The sequence below is a fragment of the Acomys minous genome (assembly GCF_964271855.1).
Source record: "Acomys minous genome assembly, chromosome: 6".
NCBI lineage: Eukaryota > Metazoa > Chordata > Mammalia > Rodentia > Muridae > Acomys > Acomys minous.
Genome location: NC_140487.1, coordinates 76,043,682 through 76,065,669, shown reverse-complemented (window position 1 = coordinate 76,065,669; position 21,988 = coordinate 76,043,682). Strand labels below are relative to the sequence as shown.

The 21,988-nt window shown below is 47.9% G+C and overlaps 1 protein-coding gene and 1 long non-coding RNA gene across 17 annotated transcripts in view; one reads left to right on the top strand and one right to left on the bottom strand.

The window, feature by feature from the left end:
- LOC311600107 overlaps positions 1-15,309 on the bottom strand; it is a 172,954-nt gene extending 157,645 nt beyond the window's left edge. Inside the window, exons 1-2 of one of the 5 annotated variants that reach the window (XR_014780141.1) lie at positions 15,175-15,309; positions 12,560-14,314 (exon numbers count right to left, since the gene is read on the bottom strand). This is a non-coding gene — a long non-coding RNA (uncharacterized lncRNA). Of the gene's footprint in view, positions 1-12,559; positions 14,315-15,174 lie in introns of those variants that run through there. The other 4 variants (XR_014780142.1, XR_014780143.1, XR_014780144.1 and 1 more) reach the window with 4 other exon arrangements.
- Positions 15,310-15,356: 47 nt separating this feature from the next.
- LOC311600101 (uncharacterized protein) overlaps positions 15,357-21,988 on the top strand; it is a 170,813-nt gene continuing 164,181 nt past the window's right edge. For 6 of the 12 annotated variants that reach the window (XR_014780134.1, XR_014780135.1, XR_014780136.1 and 3 more), the window contains exon 1: positions 15,357-15,689. The gene's annotated coding sequence lies outside the window, so the exon portion shown is untranslated. The remainder of the gene's footprint in view (positions 15,690-21,988) is intronic. The other 6 variants (XM_084786399.1, XM_084786402.1, XM_084786400.1 and 3 more) reach the window with 5 other exon arrangements.

The window sequence follows — 21,988 nt, the reverse complement described above, 5'->3', positions numbered from 1 at the left end:
CCCCCCCCAGCTCCCTTCTCCAAAAGCAGCTCTCCCCCCAAAAGCAGCTCTCCCCCCAAAAGCAGCTCTTAAGAATCCAATCTTACAACCAATTAAGAGACACAGAGCGAATTCCCCCCCCCCAGACTGAATCCTTTGCCACCCTCCCTACACCAATTCCTTTACTGCAATGCCATCTCCGAGATGATACTGTGAGAGGCAGGGGCTTTACGGACAACCACCAGCTGAGGCACGGAAGGGGAAGTGCTCATGGATGAATTAGTGACCTTTGAAAAAACACAAAGAAAGATCTGGACTGAGACAGAAAGACTGCAGTGAGTTGGGAGGCCAGCCTGGGCTAGCGTGTGGGCTATCAAGACTCATCGCAACAAATAACAAACCCACAGATGGCACTTACTTCCTCTCTCTACAACAGAGGCCACGGCAAGAAGGTGCCACTATGAGACAAGCCAGGAAGCTGGTCTTCATCAGGCAAGAATCTGACAGTGTCTTCGTCTCGAGCTTCCAGAACTGTGAGACGAATTTTTCCTGCTTATGAGGCCTTCAGCTTGTGTGTGGTGCTGCACATCCCAGCAGCCCGGGTGGTGGCACACCCTTCAAAAAGTTTTTAAAAGGGGTGGGGGCGCACCCTTCCACGTCTCTTTCTCATTTCCTCAGGGCAAAATAATGGTGTCCTAAACACTGCCAAGCTAGTGAGACCAACAATGTGTTAAGAATGGAGAAAGGTCACCACACCCATGGTGTCTCAGAACCACCTCCAATCTCCTCAGCTTTTCTCCAATACTTTTACCTATGCTCCTCTTTCCCATCCACTTCCAGATTGTTCCAGCTGGCTTCCCTCTGCCCAACTGCCAGGTTCTTCTACTGGGAATGGTAAAACCTGTTCTCCAACCCCAAACAAAGCAACTCTGAATTGCAAAAAGCAAAAGTCTCACAAATCTATGCAACACTGGTCTCTCAACCCATTAAAGAATAAAAACGGGAAAGAGAGCCTCTCTAGGGCCCGACTTGATTATTACCGGAGGGCTCCTTCTGCCAGATCTTGAATTTGGAAGATCTGCCCTTGAATGCTTATCCACTTCACTTGGCTGAGGTGCCAAGCACTAGGCCTGGTGGCCCAAATGAGGCCTTGGTTCCACAGAAACTGCACCAGAGAACAAAAGCACAGCCAACGGTGTCCTAAATGGGGGGAGGCTAAAATTGTGTGTGTCAGAGCCTCAGTGTACCAGCATCCCACAAAACTTTCAAGACACATTCCAAACACATCCAACGCTTTTTATTTGTTTTCTTTTTGGACAGAAAATGTCCAAAGAGAGAAAGCATGTTTGCTTGTACATTTCAGACTTCAATTAGGAGGATTCTACGAATGCAAAGTAACTCGGGTATCCACCACCGCAAACACTTGAGGAGGCTGCCTGCAAGGTCCATGAACCCGCAGGGTGCTGGCGAACGAACCTTGCTGGGGCTTAGAGCGCTTGCTGCAGAAGGGCGCCACGGTGTGTTAGCAAGTATTACATAAACGTTCACAACTGCAGGTCTGTCCTTGCACTCAAGTGACACCCTCCAACAATAACAAAACCCACTGGGCACACAGGCATTTCCAGTCAACGCTCAGGATGTTGCTGTGGCCTTCCTCAAGAATGCAGGGTGGCTTTCTGGGTTAACAATCTGGGACCACATGGACAGAGAATCTGCCCAGGATATCACGTCACTGCCATGTACCCAATGTAGGAACGAATACTCCACAGCTATTATAGGGGAAGATCAGTACAGACTTGGGAGACCAAGTTTGCTGTTTAGAATCCCAAAGGTATTTTTGGGTTTCATGGTGCTGGGGACTGAGCTGAAGGTCCACACTTACTATGTAATGCTCTGCTGCTGAGCCGCACCCCCGGCCCTGACCTTGTATTTCTTAAAAACGCTGGTCTTGAAAATACCCTGCAGGTAATATGAAATGACTAACTGGGACACTGGTTAATTAAGCCAAAGAAATCTCTGTTTCCACACGGCTCCTTAGTTAGTCACAAAGATGGGTGGCTACAAGCAGCCCTTGGTTCCTCTTCCGGAATTAAATAAGCAGCAGAAAGAATCTCAACTTGGAACTGCCTGGAAGTGGGAGCAAGGAGGGCTGTGGGCACACCTTCCCATTAAAACAGAAGGGAGCTACAAACACATACACAAAGCAAAGGCGTAAGGTATGAATTTCAAAGATGAAATTCAAAACAGGGCTATGAGTGACCTTTAAAAATGTTTCACTTCTTCCTGTCAAACATAAGCATTCACATACAAGTGCTTTAAAAAAAAAAAAAAGATGGAGCCGGGGCCAGGCATGGTGGTGCGTACCTTTAATCCCAGCACTCGAGAGGCAGAGGCAGGCAATGGATAACTATGATTTCAAGGCCAGCCTTGTCTACAAAGCAAGTCTAGGATGGCCAAGGCTACACAAGGAAACCCTATCTTGAAAAAACAAAAATAAATAAATAAATAAATAAAATTATGGAGCCATGATGCTCTTCTGACAGAGTTTATATACAGCACAAAAGTCTGAAAGGTTAAAAAAAAAAATAGGCAAAGCTAAAGGAGCATAAATAACTCTAAGACAAAGGTGATTACTTAAGCCATCTTTATCATAACCAGGACTAACCTCACTGGGAAGCACCCTGGCTCTTAAAGTGTGCCAGGATACACAAGCAGCAAACAGAAACAGTGGCCAGTGGCCTTGACCACAGACAGATAAGCAGCCTGGTACAATTGTGCACAAAGAGATTCCTCACTGGCAAGAATTCACCTGAAAACAGGACACCCGGTCACAGGCCATGTATAAGTTGTGTAAAAGAAAGATCGTGAATAGGTTTTTTCAGGAAACGCTAAGTCGGTTTCTCCCTCAGTAGTTCAAACACCATCTCCAGAAGGACCGTCTTTAGAAGCCGCCTCCTCCTAGGAGCCAAATGCAATCTTCCAAATCCTGGTAGGTGACCTTTGCTGGCTGCAGGACTCCATCTGACCTGCCAGGAGTCTGCAAATGGCACAGTACGTACAGTGTGCCCTTGGGACATGCCCAAACTCCAGCAGGAGGGAGAGGGCCAAACAGACGCATTTTCAAGCGAGAGGAGGGAGATATTATGGAGCCACCACAATTCTTTTATGCCTGAGCCTGTATTAAATAGTATGAAATTGTGGGAAAACTACAAAATTCAAGGAGCTAAACTAGGAATCTGAATAAAACTAATAACAAATGTGATCAAAGTGTCCTCACCCAGCAATAATTAAACTCACTGAAGGAATTCTGGATTCTCTCACCTTGGCCCCTCCTCTCCATTAGCAGGCTTGTGCAATACCACACACTGCTGTGTGTGTCTGCGGCCTCACCACTCTACGGTTCTAGTCAGCATCTGAGGGGCCAGAAAATCCTTAGTCTACCCAAACTCTCACAAAGGAACGAGGAGGAAAGGGGCGCTTTCCCTAGGACCCCACCCACAGCTAACGAGCAACTGTGCACGGTACTGTTAAAAGGATGGCCAGTATTACACTCAACATTCCAAGTTAAGACCAGCCAGGGCACAGAAAGGGAGCCGATGGGAAAAGGCGTGGTGTGTGGAGACAGAACTGTGACGATCCACACAGCAGCTCCGGCCAACCAGCATCAACGTGGGAAGCTGCCTGCCTGGCTGAGAGGAGCCAGTGCTCCCACAGGCTGGGGGAGAGAAAGGGAATGAGACAGATGCTCCCGTATAGAGAAGGTCTTTATTGAAGACAAGAAAAAGTAGTAACTGTCTTAACATCTCACCTTCCAATGCTTTCACCTTTTAATAGCTGCTCATGCCGTGGGGACCCCATCAGTACTTTTCCTTGCTACCCCGTAACTTCGCTACTCTTATGAATTGTCATGTAAGTATCTGTGTTTTCCAGTGGTCTTAAGTGACCCCCGTGAAAGGGGTTGGGACGCACAGGTTGAGGACCACTGCTCTAGAGGAAGGAGCCGGATGCTCAGAAGGAGCAGGAGGAGAATTGTACCACAGCCCATGACAGCCTGCCGACGCTGGGTCCCAGCATTCCCTGAGTTGAAAGCTGCCTCACAGATACACCTGCAAATAGTTGACCGTGTGTGGCAGTTGGTGCTTCTAATTCTTGTACTTGGGTTGCTGTTGAGTTTGGGGGTGGTTTGGGCTACACAATTGAGTTTTGGGGACTCCTGGACTACAGTGTGAGATCCTGTCTCGAAATAAACTAAAATCTAAGATTCAATTGCAAAGAACACATCCAGGTGTTGAGCCAGTAACTGCATCTCCATCCCCAGCATCCAACGCAAGGAGGAAGAGTGGAGATCTCAGCAGCATGGCTTTTCAGAGTAGCAGATTCGAACCCAGAGCCCCATCTACCAAAGTCTAAAATCAGCCAAGAACGCACTCAGTCAGCTCTAAGCGCCTAAGTTTCAGTATTTCCTAACAACAGTTACAAAATATAGAATTTTGAGATAAAACTAAGGTGTGTGCAGATGACCCAGCCTGGAGGACACGGACTGCTGTGGCCCACATAAACCCATCGAACACTCTGGAAGAAGTAGCTTGCCTGCCTTCCAGAAATCTGATTTAAACATGCTCATGATTTGGGGGGTGAGGGTGGGATTTGAGACAGGGTCTCTCTGTGTAGCTTTGGCTGTCCTGGACTCACTTTGTAGACCAGGCTGGCCTCGAACTCACAGAGATCTACCTGCCTCTAACTCCCGAGTGCTGGAATTAAAGGTGTGCACCACCACTGTCCAGCCATGTTAATGATTACTAAAGCCATCGAAAAGTGTTAAGTAAGCACTGGCTCCAAGCAGAACTTTGGAAGAAGCCTGACACGAGTTGGGTAACAGGACATGGTGACAGTCACAGAAAATGAGAGCTACAACCATTCTTTCCTAACATTAAAATGCCTTAAAACTCTTAAAAGACCTTATCGTTGCCACCGGTCCTTCCTCCCCACACATCCCGTGTGACTCCCTTCTAGATAAGGGTGTACGCATTTCTCCTGGGAATCACTTTCCTTTCCACTGAATTCTCCTGCGTTGGGACAGGCCGTCAAGTCTCACCTCAGCTTTCTTCAGGCCTGACTCACCTGATCGTCAGTTGGAGTGTCTCCAGAGCCCCTGTCCTTTTGGGATCCAGTCTGGACTACCCTACAGCACCCCAGGGACACCTATTATTCCTGACCCCCTGGTACCAGATACCAGCCCCACAGGCCTCTTACTCAGATGCCTCAGCGCTGGCTGCTCTTTGTTTGTTTGTTTTTTGTTTTGTTTTGTTTTTTGTTTTTCGAGACAGGGTTTCTCTGTGTAGCCTTGGCCATCCCGGACTTACTTTGTAGACCAGGCTGGCCTCGAACTCACAGCGATCCGCCTGCCTCTGCCTCCCGAGTGCTGGGATTAAAGGCGTGCGCCACCATGCCCGGCTGCGCTGGCTATTCTTAAGTAGAGACTGACGGTGCTCTGGCTTCCTACGTATCCTGCACACACAACACGAGCTCCTCCTCTTTGTACGCACGCTCCTCCCTAAGCCGCTGCTCTCGGAAGACCTGCATGTTATTATCATTGTCTAGTATAGACCCAAAGCTATGTAATCTCATAGAGAGAAAAAAAATCTGTGTGTCACAGACCCACTTATTTTCGGTGAGCCTCCAACCTGTGCAGCAATGTCTGCTCCGCAGCTCTATCTTAAAAGGCCACTTCCTGGACTGCAGAGGGCTCCATGGTTAAGAGCGCCGGATGCTCTTTCAGAGAATGGAGGTCCAATTCCCAGCACCCACATGGTAGCTGGCAATCATCTGTACTCCAGTGGCAGGGCACCCTCTGGCTTCTGACACTCTCTTCTGGCTGCCTCGGGAACTATATATACACACAGCACACCAACAAACATGCAGGAAAAATACCCACACTCAGAGAGAAGGCGGCAATGGGTTAGTATTTAATGCATTCAAGTTAAACCAGCAGTTTACAATTTCGTCATCTGCCATCAGAAATATTTTAACAGACGTGGCCTAAGTAGCCCATGGAACTAGCTATGTAGATCAGGCTAGTGTCAAACTCACCTGCGTCTGTCTCCCCCAAGTGCTGGGATTAAAGATATAGGCCTACTACACCTGGCTCTTTAAATGTATCTTTAGTGAGAACTCCTTGGCTGCTCAGGAATACCTGATCTGAGTTTGAATAGACCCAAGGTTTTCCGAGAACATGGAATGCTCAAGAAACTTACCAAAGAATTATAATCATTATCACACAACAAATTTTAAATGTCATGGAGAAATGAAGTGATGGTAATGGCTGCAAAGTAAGTGTAGTGGTGTGTGTGTGTGTGTGTGTGTGTGTGTGTGTGTGTGTGTCATAAAGAGTGGGAAAGCATTACTGAATTTTAATGTGCGGTTCTCTGAGCATCCCAACCAGCAATCCTGGAAATCTAAGTATACATTACTGGGCCTACCCGAGGCTTACCTAGTCACAAAGTCTGGGAAGCCAGCGGTGTGTGTCCTAACAAGCCCTCTCTGTTTTGCGAACCCTGACTTCCATGGACAACTCCACAAAGAACTGAAGCCAATCATTTCCTCATAGCCATTTTTTTGTTTTGTTTTGTTTTTGGGACAGTACCACTAGGTAGGTTAGCCTTGAACTCTTGATCCTCCTGGCTGCAAGCTCACTGGAAACACATCCAGCTTCCTTAAATTCTTTTATGAACTTAGTGACCCTGGTCACTCACTGCCAACAGTTTTCAGTAAGCCTCGGAGTGGTTCTTTTACGGTACACACGAATCCAATTAGGCCTATGGGCTCTCACAGGCAAGATGCACCTTGATGCTGCATCAGCAACCCTAACAGCATTAACAGACACATAGGCACAAGCAAATATAAAACTCTCTGTACTGAGTAATTTATATTGAATACCTAAAAAGTCAAGTACCACAGGCTTCCTTTCATTTTAGTTCGGTTCACTTCTGTTGCTATCAAGTGTTTGGTTCTGTCTTACTGTGTTTGGTTTTGTTTCTAAGGCAACAAAAAGGAATTACTGGAACACTTTGTTGGCAGTCTGAGGAGCTTACGTTTATTTATGTATTATTATTTGTACCCCCACCAAAAAGATTCAGGTAGGTGTGGGTGTGCCAGGAGGCAAAGGCAGGCCAGCCTGGTCTACATAGTGAGTGAGCTCCAGGGCAGCCATAGCTATAGGCAGACCTTGGAGGGGGTGGGGGTGGGGATTCACTCCAGAATTATTTAAAAACCAATCACAAAGAACGAGCACACAGGAATTCTTTAAGAAGAGGTTTTGTGCCCCTTCCCCAATTCTCATCTGGCCTGGGAATATTCTCTATGCCTTCTGATTGACAAGTCTGTATTTCCAACTGTGTTGTACTAATTTTATAGTAAAAAAAAAATATATATATATATAAAATTTATAGTAAAATTAGTTTCACTGTGAGACATTCAGTAGGGCAGAATGACAGGCCCTGGTATCCAGAGTTCTAGAAGCAGCTGTGGAAGAAGGCAGGCTTAAAATCCAGCGAGTATTACAGCATCCAGCAGGCCCATCTGACACCCATCTGAGCAGTTCCCTCTGTGTCCTGTCTTGTCTCCTACAGACACGTCCATGTGTACCTCACCCGCATCACCACCAGCCCCAGCACACAACACATCACGTGTAAGGACATCGGGGGGTTTCAGTCTCTCCATCCCTTGTTCTCAACGTGGCTGACATGGCCTATACCCCTTAAATATAAATATTCCTCCGTGCTCATCTAACCACTTGCTAGATAATGTTATATAACAGTAAGCACTTGCTTCTGCCTCTACCTCAAATATCCTCTTGGAAAAGTTTCCAAGGTGTCATGACTAGCACAGACCCAGGCCGAAGGCTTATGAAATGAGGATGCCATCCCCTTCTTACTCTGACCTCCTTTCCTCAGTGTCACCATGCCTGGGGTTGTAGCTCCTGTCTTCTTTTCAGAATTAACCTTTTTTTTAATGAGTCAATAACCTAACTAATGCTCTTCAATACGTGAATTTTATTTTCTTTACCAGAAAGAAGTACAGGGACCGTCACAACACAGACACACACACAATCACAACACTTTTTTTCCTCTCTGTGTGTATAGTCTCCTTCTGACCTGTACACCACATCTTGTGACTTTACTTTAAGTTTGTCATCAAATAAGGGTTAACAGCTGTGGGAAAGAAATCAAGGTCACACTTAACCAGAACGCCTTGGAAAAACTGTGACATCATCAGAGTACCTGTCCTCGGTCTTCTCTTCAACATGCACTCCAGGGTTGAAAATTACATGACCACTAACTTAACTCAATAAAATTCTGAGTGCTCCTGACGCCGAGCACTGTGCTAAGCAATGGACACATAACCTTCAGCAGGGCAAACCCTGCCCGGCTTCTTACAACACATTAAAAAAATTAATAAAAATTTAAAAGAACTAATTCAACTTGTGAGACATTCCTTTGGTTTATGCACCAATTACTCCCATCCATTTGTAAATAATTACTCATTATAGTTATCCCGGACTTCTGCACTCGGCTCCTGAAAGGGAGGGACCACATACAGTGCAAGACCAGCTTATGTAACAACACAGATGTTCCGTGGCTGAAGGCCTCATCAGGTCAGGAAAAAAAATGTCACCAGCAAGTACCTATAATCTAGGAATGAAAAGCATGTGTGCCAATGCCCTAGAATCGTCAGGTTTTTCTTTTAAAGGTACACTACCCCTTAGCCTAAATGTCTGCTTGTTACATGTCAGACCCAAGGAGAAGCAAATCCTGTATGCCATCCTATGCTGTCGCCACTAGTGACTATCTACGTTTGGGTCAGTTTCTGCATCATACAAGCCACATTTTGAGACGCTAAGGTGCTTGAGGGCCTCAATTGGGTAACACACTGCACATCACGGCTTTAAAAATTGCTTCTTCATCTCAGAATGCCCTGCGGGGGGGGGGGGCCCACATACCTCTGTACACTAAATCTGAAAATTACAGTGTAATGAAATCTGATGAAGCATCTGTGCCCTACCACAGCACATAAATGCACATCCGCTGGTAATGTGTGCCGTGTCTTTCTTCCCTAATAAGGGGGAAAGTGGCTACAGCACTGAGCTGCTCTCCCAGTATGTATTACTAAGAAAAACCACTGTCCAAGGGGCCAAGAAAGAATGAAACTGGAAAACAAGTGAAAATCAGCGTATGTCACTGTCATCTTTTCTATTCCATTTACAAGAATGTGTCCGTGGTGCCATATCCTGTGCTTTCCAACAAGGGTATGCGCTCTTCATCTGACAGCTCAGAGTGGTGCTAAGGCCGCTTCAAAATCAATGTGGGTGAAGCAAATACAAGCGAATCAGGGCCAATGCAAAGAACTTAGTGCCAGTGTACGCCACTGAAACACGGACTTAAAAAACAGGAATTTCTAACTTTGAAGAACACGATTTCTTGTTAAGGACACACAACATGTGACATATGTAATAATGATAAGCTATGCCTGACAAAATGAATCAAGGACGTATACAAGAAATAATACATGACAATTATTTTTTTAAAAAGTTGGGGCTGGTGAGACGGCTCTGCAGTTAAGAGCACTGGCACTCTTCCAGAGGCCCTGAGTTCAATTCCCAGCACCTACATGGAGGCCAACAACTGTCGTTAACTGTAGTCCCCTGGGATCTGATGCCCTCTTCTGGTGTGTCAATATTCGTGCAGACCAACACCCATAGACATAAATAAAATCAACTTTTAATTAAAAAAAAAAGTCCTTGAAGAGAGCAGGGACCGTTCCTGAAGGAGGTACCCAAAAAGCAGACAGACCCTCCTAACATAGCTAAGTGAGGACCCCAAGCCCTGAGTCCTCAACCTGTGGGTGGCCACTCCTCTGGGGTCAGCTGACCCTTTCACAGCGTTAGCCTAAGACCACTAGAAAACACAGATGTTTACATTAAGATTCATAACACTAGCAAAATTATAGCAACAGAAATAACTTTATGGCCGGGGTCACAACATGTATTGAGGGGTCACAGCACTAAGAAGGTTGAGATTACTGCCCCTAACCGATCTGACAATGCTGAATAAAGTGTCACTCCTGGTGACAGCACTGGGACAAACAGAGCTGAAACATAGCATTCATCTGGAAAACTACTTATCCCAGACCAACGAAGCCCATGGGTGTTCAAGCTCGGCTCACCAAACTGCAGGGAATGTAAACACCAACGCTTAGACCTCGGTCTCATGTGTACTTACCCATGTCCACCACGCAGCGACCGAGTTCTTTAGGACACAGAAGACAAAGATGACAATGCAAAGGGTCACAAGATTATCAGAACACTGCGCTTAGGAGAAACTTCCATTCACGTTATTTGGTGTCTCCTTAGATATCAGCAAGCAAGGTTTCCAAGCAAGCCCCGGATCCCCCGCAACGTTCCTACCAAGTTTATATAAACGATAAAACAAACCACACCGAAGAGGAAAAGGAGACTTTTGTGAAAAGCAAAGCTTCTACACTCCAGATAGTGTGTGCTCCCTCCAAAACTTTCATAGCAGAACCTCTCGGACACTGTGCCCAAACGGGAGCAATTTCGGCCCACGTCCCAACTGTGACCATCATGACGTCCTTACCTATGAACTTTACATGTGTTTCAGTAACAATAACAAAAATATTTCCAGGGATCTACTTGTTAACTTCAAGTTGCTAAGAGCACCCCCACCTCCTCCACAGTAAACTTCTAGAATAGGTAGCCCAAAGGCCTTCATGAATTTACCAACCGGTTCTCCTCCTTTTCAAACAAGGGAACCTTTCCTGATGAAAAGGTTTAACAGTAAGAAATGCTGGGGTGTTCACAAAGATGAAAGTCCCTCAAGCAGTCCCAATTAAAGAGCTCCAGTGTGCTCCGGGGCCTGCTAGAACCTCCTACGCTTCCCTTCACCCAAATGTAAAACTGCTACTTCCCCAGGTTCTGCCATGTTTGCGCAGTCATCCCGTCTGGCACATAGAGGCCCCATTTAGTGATAGATCGACATGTTAACTACTGGGCCGACTTTTCTCTTTTGAAGGCAAAACTATGGATGACTGAACAGCTATCTAGTCTACCACGCTGCCTACCTATCAGTTTTTATTCCTACTGCGTCACAATTACTGGAGAAGGAGGAGGTGAGGAAAAATGGCCCTCAGTCCAGACTCTATTTGGATTTCAGTTCCCTGGCTATGAGTGGGTATGTCGAGATTAATTTTAAAGCTCTCGGGTTGATTACACCGCGCAGCCTGGATGAAAAGCCAGATGTGGGTACTTCAGGGTCCAGCGGTAACACACCTGTGAGGTCCATTCGATCCCTCGGCTGATCCTCGGGGCCTCGGGGTTGGGGGGGACAGCCCACTGGCAAGGATGCTGTTCCAGGGGACCAACTGCGCCCAGCACCTCAAGACCGTACCTCACGGTGGTTTTCAGGGTCTGCGACCCTTCCTTCGCCCTCCCCCGCGTCTAGGCCGCCAGCGCCCAGCCCCGTCGCGGCCGCGGCACGTGACTCGACACGCGCCAGCTGCACGCGGGCTCCATCAAAACAAAAACAGAGGAGGCGGGACGGGCGGGGGCGCGCGCGCGCGGGCGGGCGCGTTCTCGCCACCGCGGCTCGTCCGCCACGACCGCGCGCCTCCGCCTGGCCGGGGGCGGGAGGGCAGAGGGCGCCACCCTGTTTACAGCCCGGCTTGGGCCCTGAGCCGGAAACGGTCTCTCGGGAGCGGGCGCGTGAGTGCGCACCCACCCGCGGCGCGGCCCCGCGTGGGCGGCGAGCGGGGGGGGACCGGCGGCTGCGTGTCACCCCCGTCACGACTCCTGCTACGTACTTCGCCCCCAGCCTTCAGCTAGCGCGCTGCTGCGGACCCCTCACGTGGCCGCCTCCTCCCTGACACGCCGTTCCGAGCGACCCGTGGCTGCGGACCCTGGCGCTCTTGGAGCCTGTCCCCACCCCGCCTCGGACGTCACCCGCCTCGGACCACCCAACCCACACCTTCCGCCCCGGGCGCGCGCGGGAGGGGGTAGATGGCTCCAAGCTGTCAGAAGCCTACAGTGTGCCACATGACGAAGCTTGCCCTCATCCTCGGCACTCACGCAGCAGCCCGGCTGCGATCTGAAACAGACATATTGGCGGGGGGGGGTGCTCTCTTGATTTTTCTTTATTGATTTTAAAAGCATCCCTCCCCCCCCCAAAAAAAAATGCATACGCGTTAGACTCAGCTCTACCTACGCACTCTTTTTGCCTCCTCACGGTTTCCTACCAAATCCAAGCGACTTACCCAATCCAAATGCCCACCCCACACACCTGCTAGGTAACCTGCCTTCTGGAACCCCGCATCGACACCCACCTATCCTGTGGGGGAACTTGTGTTTGGAGGGGGGAGAGGTGGAGGCGACACGATCAGGAAGGGGCGGGGGACATGCACCCCTTGCCCTCCCACTCCTCATCTCCAGAGCAAGAGGACGCATCCTGCTTCCCTCAGCCAAAATAATATTCGAAGTCAAAGCTCTGGCTTCCCAGGGGCTGCCTCTTACCCCTGAGAACCAAAGCGCCGCGTCCCTCTCAATCGCACGCCCCCGGCCCTTACTTCTTGTTGACAGCAGAGGTGGGGGGCGTGGGAGCCAAGCGTGAGTTGCCTCCAGGTTCGGGATGTTGGTCTCCGCTGAGTGAAGAGGTGGGATTTCGAAATGGAAAGTCCTCCTTCTCCCCCCTCCCCCCGCCGGTCCCTCCCCTCCTCCTCCTCTTCGTCTGTTTACCTCAAGTTTGAATTTTATCTGCGCAACATTAGCTGGAATGCGGACATTGAAAAAAAAAAAAAAGAAAGAAAGAAAAACACTCGTTCTCAACCCGACAGCAGCTCCGGAGGAGCCATGTGGCATCAAGCCACCGCAAAGGAGAAAAAAGTGCTCTTAGCAACACAAACATGGCGAAATAGCTCCGACATGCCCGTTTCACGCAGCAGCACTACCTTCCTTTGCTCGCCCGCTGAGCATCCTGGCCGGCAGCCGCAGGCCCCTTGCAGGGGGCGGTGAGGGGACCCGGGGGAGGGCAAGGGTGGACGTCAACAGAGTCCACCGAGAAAATAGCTCGGATGACGCGCTAACCAATCTGCCTCACCGGCAGTGCGGGGACGTCTTTTTCATCCCTGAGGTGGGAGTCGAGCACCTAATTTCCTGCCCCCAAGTCCTGCTGAACCCGTTTTCCCCACCCTTAAGAACTTACCTTCGGGCTGAACACTACGCCGCTTTGCTCTCTTTTCTGGTTCCTTCCTCCGGAGCGAGGAGGAAAATGATGCGCACGTAGATTCCGAGAGCGTATTCTTCTAGAATTTTCCCAGGATGGTGGCGGGGAGCGATGGAGACTCTGAGACAGGTGCGGGGCTGGCGGTTAAAAGTTGCTTTGCGCACGGTGGGCGACAGGGTCCCGTGGGCGGGCCGAGGACCCCCCACTCCCTGCCCCTGGCGTCGCCCACTTGTCACGCCAGGCTGCTGCGTGCGCTCGGCTGCAGGGGAGGTGGCGGGGAGGTGGCGTAGTTTCTCTTTCTCCCACCTCTTCTCACTCACTTGTTTTGTAGCCGTGGGCTCCCCTAATGCTTTCCTCTCCACAGTGTTGTTTCATTATATCATGTCCATCATGTGACACCGGAGAGGCCTCTCTATGGAAACTTAAAGGGGCTCCCACGTGACTGCAGCAGCAACAACAGCAGCAGGACCGGCGGTGGCCGCAGCGTTTGTACCACCACCCACCAGGAGCCCCTCAAAGCATCCCAAAGGGGCTTGTGGCGCTGCAGAAGCCCAGATAAGGGAGCCACAGCATCCGGGAGCTGTGGCGTCGGTACGTGCGTGGAGCCAGATTACACAGCAATCGGAACAGGAGCGTCCTTAAATCCTTGCCTGCAGTCACCAAACCCACGCTCTGTTAAAATGACATTTCGTGGTTCCTACTTTATTTTCCCCCAAGAGCTGTGAGTTTCCTATCAGGCCTGATTAAATTTTACAAAGTCAAAAAGAAAAACCAGATTTGTCCCCTCAGTCAGCTCACTCGCAGATCGTTGGTAGAACAGAAATGCCCAGACAATAACAACAAACAAAATCAGGCGTTTGGTCCATAATTACCATCACTAGCAGTTTTCAGAGCTTTCTGGAATTGCATTCCTCCAGTAACTGTTGATGATGCTCTCAAGAGGCAAAATGCAACGCAGTTTTCCTCTTCCGCGGCTATATTAGGGCTTTGTTGCTGACAACAGTAAAAACTTGTTTGTGTCAGGAAGTGAGGTATGAAGCTATGACCTGTAAGGTACAGACAAAACCAAAGTGGCAGTTTGGGTACTACTTTTCTGACCACATTCTTTAAAATGGTGACAAGATGACTGCTATAAGATGCGTGTTTGGTTGGAAATAAGGTGATCAAGAAAACATGCTTATCCCTTAATCATACTGTACATGCTACACACTGGAAATTATGCATACATATATATGTGCATGTGTGTGGAAAGCAAGCGCGTGCGTTTTCATGATATTCTAAACCACTAATTCTGCCCCCACGGCTAGCATTTAACTTAAGTATTAGCGTTTAAAAGCTTATTCGTGTCCAGTAATCTATGGAGACTAAAAGTGAAGTACTTAGTCTTATTGACTTGCAGTTTAAAAAAAAAATCCACGCTCTGTTAAAATGGAAGGGGGGGGTCCTATTTCAAATTGCAATTGTTTCTAAAATAAAATGTTATGTACCATGAAAATGCTATATCCTATAAATCTACGGTCAATTGCTATTTCCCTGTTGGCTCATGCTCTTCGATCTTTATAAAGAAAACTAGATTGGCGGAATTATGAAAAAGAAAAACTAACTCAGTAATAACCTTAAGAGTGGGAGAGATGATCTGCCTTCTGGCCTGGCCTTGTGTCTTTCTACCTCATCAGCTGGGATAAATGATGGCACTATCACCCTTCTACTAACACGCATCCTTTTGGCCTTCAAACCTCCAGTCTAATTCTTTCATCCTTTTACCCCTCTTTTGGCTGAACCTCCCGACTCAGGCCCTTGGCTTATGTGCCCAGCTCAGGCCTTCCCAAATACTTAACCCCAGCAGCAGCAGCAGCAGCAGCAGCAACAGCGCTGGTTTTCTTCTCAGCAACTCTAACCCCCTTACCTCTCTTTCACCTTCTTTAATCTCCTCCACAGCCTGGCCCTTGACTTCACGGACTCATCTTGCCTTTCTTCACCTGAAATGTCCTGCCCTTTATTGGGGTCTCCTTTACTCCCTCCTCTGCGGGCAAGCCTCAGCATTCCTCCAAGGCTTGGCCTGGTCAGCTTGAACCTCATTTTATTAGCATGCCCTGGGCAGAGAGGGAGTTTGCGGTGCAAAGTGGGACCAAGATTACCCCTGGACTGCACCCTTGCCTTGCCCCCTCCGCTCCTCCCAAGCCCTGGTCGCGGCGCTTCCTGGGCGGATGGTTTGGACTTGCTGCGGCAGCTGCGGTTCTGCTGTGTCATGCAAGAAGGCGGCGGCGGCGGCGGCGGCGGCGGCCGGAGCAGGAGGGGGAGGAGGGGAGGAACCTGATCCTCGGTAGCGAAGGGCTGGAGGCAAACACCGAGCTCCCCCTGAGCCGCTCGGGAGCAGGGAGGGCTCTGCTACCCAGAGGGGCCCTCCCCGAGGGGCAGAGGGTAAGTGGGGGGGCGGCGCAGGTGGTCGCCCTGGGAGGGGAGCGTGCAGCGGGCTTAGGTGGGACTGGGAGGGGTGGGGAGAGCACTGGGAGCCACCTGGGCCCCAGGAGTCAAGTGTCCAACTGATAGGGTCCAGGCTATAGAAAAGATGGCTAGCCAGTAGCAACAGGAGTTTGCTATTTGTCTAATGCCCGACACTTGTCCCAAGCCACACGGTGGGTGGAGTTGTAGATCCTGAACTCAGGACCCAGCTAGAGGCAATGAATCTGGATTGCAGGAACCTCATCCCAGCAGCCCTGGCGCGGTGGTAGAACACCCTTGAATAGCAAAGGCCAACACACCCCAACTCCCTCTAGCCTTTCTGGACTTTCTGGGTTGTCTTCTTCAAATCTAGGGGAAAGGCTGGGAAACTGGCCCATCCTCACTTTAGCCGCAAAAATAACGCTTGGCGGGTGGCCCTGGACAAGCAGCCTCTGGTGCAATTAAACAATCAATAGGAAAAAGCCCCCACACCCACCCCACCCCACCCCACCCCCCACACACCCCGCCCTAAAGCTCCTTCAACCAAGGGAATTCATGGAGCTTAAAGGAGAAAGAAAATGTGGTATATTTTTGCCCCATCTAAGCCTTCAGTTACACTGCCACTACACAAACGGCCACCTGTACACACTCCAGGGTGCACCCTGCCTTCAGAGGGGTGCTTCTGAGAGACACAGCACTGCTCCATGTTGCAAGAGGAGACCACCTTAAACTGCCGACAATTTCACCCCCATTGCCCTTTTCCCCTCAGGGGAGTTGGAAACCTACACTTGAGAGCTACGAACTGTAGAGACAGGCTGGGCACATAGGAGCATTCCTCTTTTCACCTGCCTGCAGTTCTCTGGACAGCTATTATTATTACTGTTGTTGTTGTTGTTATGATTATTATCATCATAATCATCATTTTTGTTGCTAATTTTATACCTTTTCCATGTCCCTCCTGGAAATCTCAAGAAGTGCTTTCTGAAGCATTTTAATGTCAGTCATACATTTCGAAGTAAGGGGTTGAGGGGATTAACGGGAAAGGCTAATGACTGTCTCAAAAGCACATGCGGTTGCTAGGGAACTCGAGCTCATCCCGCTCTCTAATCACCGGTGTGTTACAGGGAAATCAAACTGCTCGGGGTGTTATTAAAATGAATGGCATTTGGTTAAAGGCTTCTTTGCTTATGTTGTAGCATCCTGGATTATTATCGATTGCCTCACACCCACATAGCTAGTTTTCCTAATTTGATTTCTGTATTTGCGTCACTGCCAGGGACACTCAGACTAGACCAGTCAGGTTCACTTCCTGTTTCTCAGAACTGGTTTATATTTGGTCTCGGTGCACTAGCTGGTAAGACATTATCACGCTGGTCGTCTTGGAAAGGAATCTTTGCTTTCCGCTGAAAACAAATTATCCCAATTAAATGCTAATTCTCATGGAAAACGTCATTGGAGGATGGCGAAGGCACTGCCAGGCTACTTTATTAGCCATTTGAGGAAGCCGTTCTTGACATGTAAAGCCAAGAAAAAAACCATTCTCCCCGCTCCCCTCAAGTCTTCACTCCTCTGCTTTGGAACTAAAACAAACTCAAGAAGAGAAAATATTTAAGTATGATTATTTCCAAAATGAAGCATTAAAAAGTACACATTGAAGCCGGAGGAATCATTTTGACTAAATAAGGCATAGAATTGAATGTGTTCCAGGCCCAGGAAGGACAAATAAGCATGGCTTGACATTGTGGCCCTGAGAGTACAAAGTGTGACTGCAAGGCTACTTTACAAATAGGAAACCCCATCACCTTGTGAACTAAGTGTAGCTTTTACTGGTTCCCGTATGCCCCTGATAAAACAGCCTTGCTTCTTATTTGTTTGTTTGTTTGTTTGTTTGTTTCCAGTTCCTTCCGCTTTATAACAAGAATATCACCAAGGCTATAGCAGAAAGATAAGACTATGTACATAAGTGGGTTCTGGTGGAGATCATTTGTTTGATGAAAAATAGAGCGAATATGGCATTGAAGAAAGACCGGTCTCCACTTCTGTGCGCTGGATGAGCCTGGGCAGCCATTTTGGGTCTTTGCATGCCCGTGTCCTTATGGAAGCTTACTAATAAAAGATCTCGACGTTTCCTTCTTCTTAATTTCAGTTCTTAACTGTTCTGATTTTTTTTTTAATGTGCATTGGTGGTTTGCCTACATGCATGTCTGTGTGAGGAGACACGTATATCTGCATGAGGGTGTCAGACTCCCTGGAACTGGAGTTACAGGCAGGTGTGAGTTGCCATGTGGGTGCTGGAAATTGAACCCAGGCCCTTTGGAAGAACAGTTAGAGCTCTTAACCCTTGAGCCATCTCTCCAGCCCCTAGATGTTAGATACTGAGGGCGTGGGTGTTGGTGTGAAAGATAGTTTGTTGTTGATGCATTGGGTTTTAATGTCACTTGCCACATGATTAAAGTCTACCTTGTTTCCTATGCATTTCTTCTGTCTTTGCCTTGTAGTGTTATAGAAACAACAGACTGTAAAGTTTGCAAGACTAGTCAAAGGCCTTGCAGTTATTCCAGATGGAGTTAACCATGAATGCCTCAGTGAGCACAGTGATGGAGTGAAGAGAGAAAGGGCTATCTAAAAACAGTCATCAGTTGGATTCTGATGGAGGCAAACATCTATTTGCCTGTGTTAATTAGCAACAGATATAAACATTCCCAGTTGTAATTTAGAAGCCCTCAAATTCAAGATTTTTTTTAAATAGTGTGAAGAAATGTGAGATTTGTGCTGGAAAGAAAAGTCCTGACTTTGAAATCCAACTCTGTTACTCGATTCATTATTGAGTGCTTGCTGTGGCCGGAGAAATACAAAGATAAGTAAAGCACAGCCCATGCCCGCAGGATCTCATAGTGCTGTAAGGAGACAAATGAAAACATAGCTGATCGTACGGTAGTGAGATGCTAGCTACAGGAGGGCTCAAAGAGCGTGCTTAGCTACAGAAGTGGTGGGTAAGCCAGCTGTGTGGACAGAAAAAGGGAAGGATAGTCCACACACACACACACACACACACACACACACACACACACACACACCACACACACACCACACACAAACCACATACACACACCACACACACACATATACACACACACAACACACACATACACCACACACACACAACACACACATACACAACACACACATACACAACACACAAACCACACACACACACCACACCACACATACACACACCACACACACCACACACACCACACACACATACACACACACCCCACACACACACACACACACACACTACACACACACATACCACACATACCACACACACACACCACACACACACACACACACACACCACACACATATACACACACACACCACACACATACACACACACCACACACACACACATCACACACACACACCACACACACACACAACACACACACAACACACACATAACACACACACATCACACACACCACACACACATACACACACACATCACACACACCACATACACATACACACACACACCACACACACACACACACTACACACACACACATCACACACACCACACACACATACACACACACATACACACACAACACACACACAACACACACACACAACACACACATACACACACCACACACACACACAACACACACACACACAACACACACACACACACAGACACACACACACACACACACACACACACACACACACACACACACGCCAGCCAAAAGCACTGTATGACAAGAACTTAAGGTAAAAGGACACCCCAGAGAACTGAGCCTGGAGGATGGTGTCCAGCAAGTAGAAGATGCTCCGCAAATATTTACATTGCATGAACGCATGACAGAAGTCCCAAAAGACAAACAGGCTTTTGTGTAGTGAAAGGCTTTAGCTTTCTAAGAAGTTTGGACGTACTCTAGGCCAATGGAAAGCTGTTGGCTTATTTTTTTAAATATGTATTTATTTACTTACTTACTGTGTATTTGTGTGTGCCTGAGCGTTGGCATACAGAAACTCGGGGAGATCAGGAGAGGGTGTCAGATACCCCTAAAACTGGAGTTACAGACAATTGTGAGCCACCCTGTGGGTGCTGGGAACCCAACCTGGGTTAATTTAAGTCAATTAATTTTAGGAAACATTCAGATGACCACTTTAGAAAGATCACGACTGTTTGGGAGAATTTGTTAATGACACTGTAAGCCAGAGAATTAGACTAAAAGCCCTTTTAGCATCATAAGGAAAAAAGCAGTGTAGATGGGGGGGGGGTAGGGGGGAAGGGCAAACTCTTAACCGAAGACATCAAGAAAAGAAATAGAGAGGGTTCAGGAACTAAGACAAGAGAGTCTTGAGTATTGATTTTTCTCTGCACGATTGAGAAATAGTGGGAGAATTATGGCTTAGGTAAACAGGATGGCAGGATGGTAGGTAGGGGTATTTAGTCACCAAGACAAGAGACCTTAGGAAGAAAGGCAGGTCACAGAGAGCAGGACCTTAGTTTAATTTTAAACCTACTAAGGCTGATGTATGTGTCCTTGGGATAGCAGAGTGAAGCTGGGTGCTGCTTACCAGAGGAAGCTGAAACTCAGAAGATGTCTGTGTTAGAGTCATCAGAGCCAATAAGAGCTCGTGGTGGCAGGTGGAATGACCAGAAGAGAAGGTGTAGAGCTGAAGCAGGGGCCTGACCTGAGCTCCGGGGAGTGCCTTGCAGAAGGGCAGGAAGGAGGGATGCTAGGGAGCTAGCAGGACAGGTGGAAACAGAAGGAACGGGGAGCTGTCGATGCTTTGGCGGGACATAAGACCGCACTAAACACCAGGGACTTGAAGACAAATGGGCGAGGAAATGCCGGTGGATTTAGCTACAAAGGTCATCTGTTTATTTGGCCAAAAGCATGTCAGTGCAGGGGAAGAGTGACTAGACCGGTGGACTGATGGGGACGTGAGGACAGAGGGAACAGCAGGAGGGAGCTTCCTCAGATGCGAAGGACCAACGGGCTTGTGGAGAAGAAGATGACGATATTAAGACAAGTAGTTGGCTTATGGTTTGCAAGGCTAAGGCTATATAGGTTTTTTTTTTTTTAAAGAAAGGGGAGAATTCTAAATTCCTCTGGGCTTCTTCAAATTAACTAGCATCAACATCCACCAATCACTTGAGTTTTTAAAATGTGTAATCCTTCTAGGTCCTTCTGTCTCCCTAACCTACACTTCAATTCATGAGGACCTCAAGGCAGCTCTACCTCCAAACCATGCCTCAGACATACTCTCTCTATCTTCCTTGCTACCAACTTAATCCAAACCAGCATCCTCTCTCTATGCTAACACTTTCTTATAATAATAATAGTAATAATAATAATAATAATAATAATAATAATAATAATAATGATAATAATAATAATAATAATTCAAGAGTCTCACTATGAAGCCTGAGCTGGCTTCAAAATTGTGATCCTCCTGCCTCAGTATCTTGAGTGTTGAGATTATAAGCGTGCGCCAGCCTCTCAGGCTCTAATGCAATGGTTCTCAGTCTTCCTAGCGCTGTGACCCTTCAGTACAGCTCCTCATGCTGTGGGGACCCCCCCCAACCAGAACACTAGTTTTGTTGCTACTTTATATCTGTAATTTTGCTACTGTTATGAATCGTAATGTAAATATTGGATACTTCCAATGGTCTTAGGCGACCCTTGTGAAAGGGTCGTCCAACCCCCAAAGGGATCACAACCCTCTCTTGGGAAAAAAAATGTAAACCCACTGAAGATTCTTGCTACATAGTTGGAGTTTAACACTGTCCACTGAGTGTTTATAGAGAGGAAGGAAGGGAGTGACAGAATAGGAGTCAGGGATGTCAAGAACCAACTTCTAGAGGTGGCACACACCTGGGATCCTCCTGTTCAGGCAGCTGATGCAGGGGGATTGTGAGTTCAAGGCCAATCTTGGATATGTAAGAAGATTCTTTTGTTTGTTTGTTTTGTTTTTCAAGACAGGGTTTCTCTGTGTAGCCTTGGCTGTTCTGGACTCTTTGTAGACCAGGCTGGCCTCGAACTCACAGTGATCCGCCTGCCTCTGCCTCCCTGAGTGATGGGATTAAAGGCGTGTGCCACCACCCCACTATATAGGGAAATTCTTGTCTCAAAAAGAAAATGAAAAAAAAAAAACTCAGCATCTCATGTGCTGAGGAATGGCTGTTGGTGATGAAGCAGAAGGTTTTTAGGGTTTCAGAAGTAGAGGAGTTTCTAGCTCTGTTACCCTGGCCC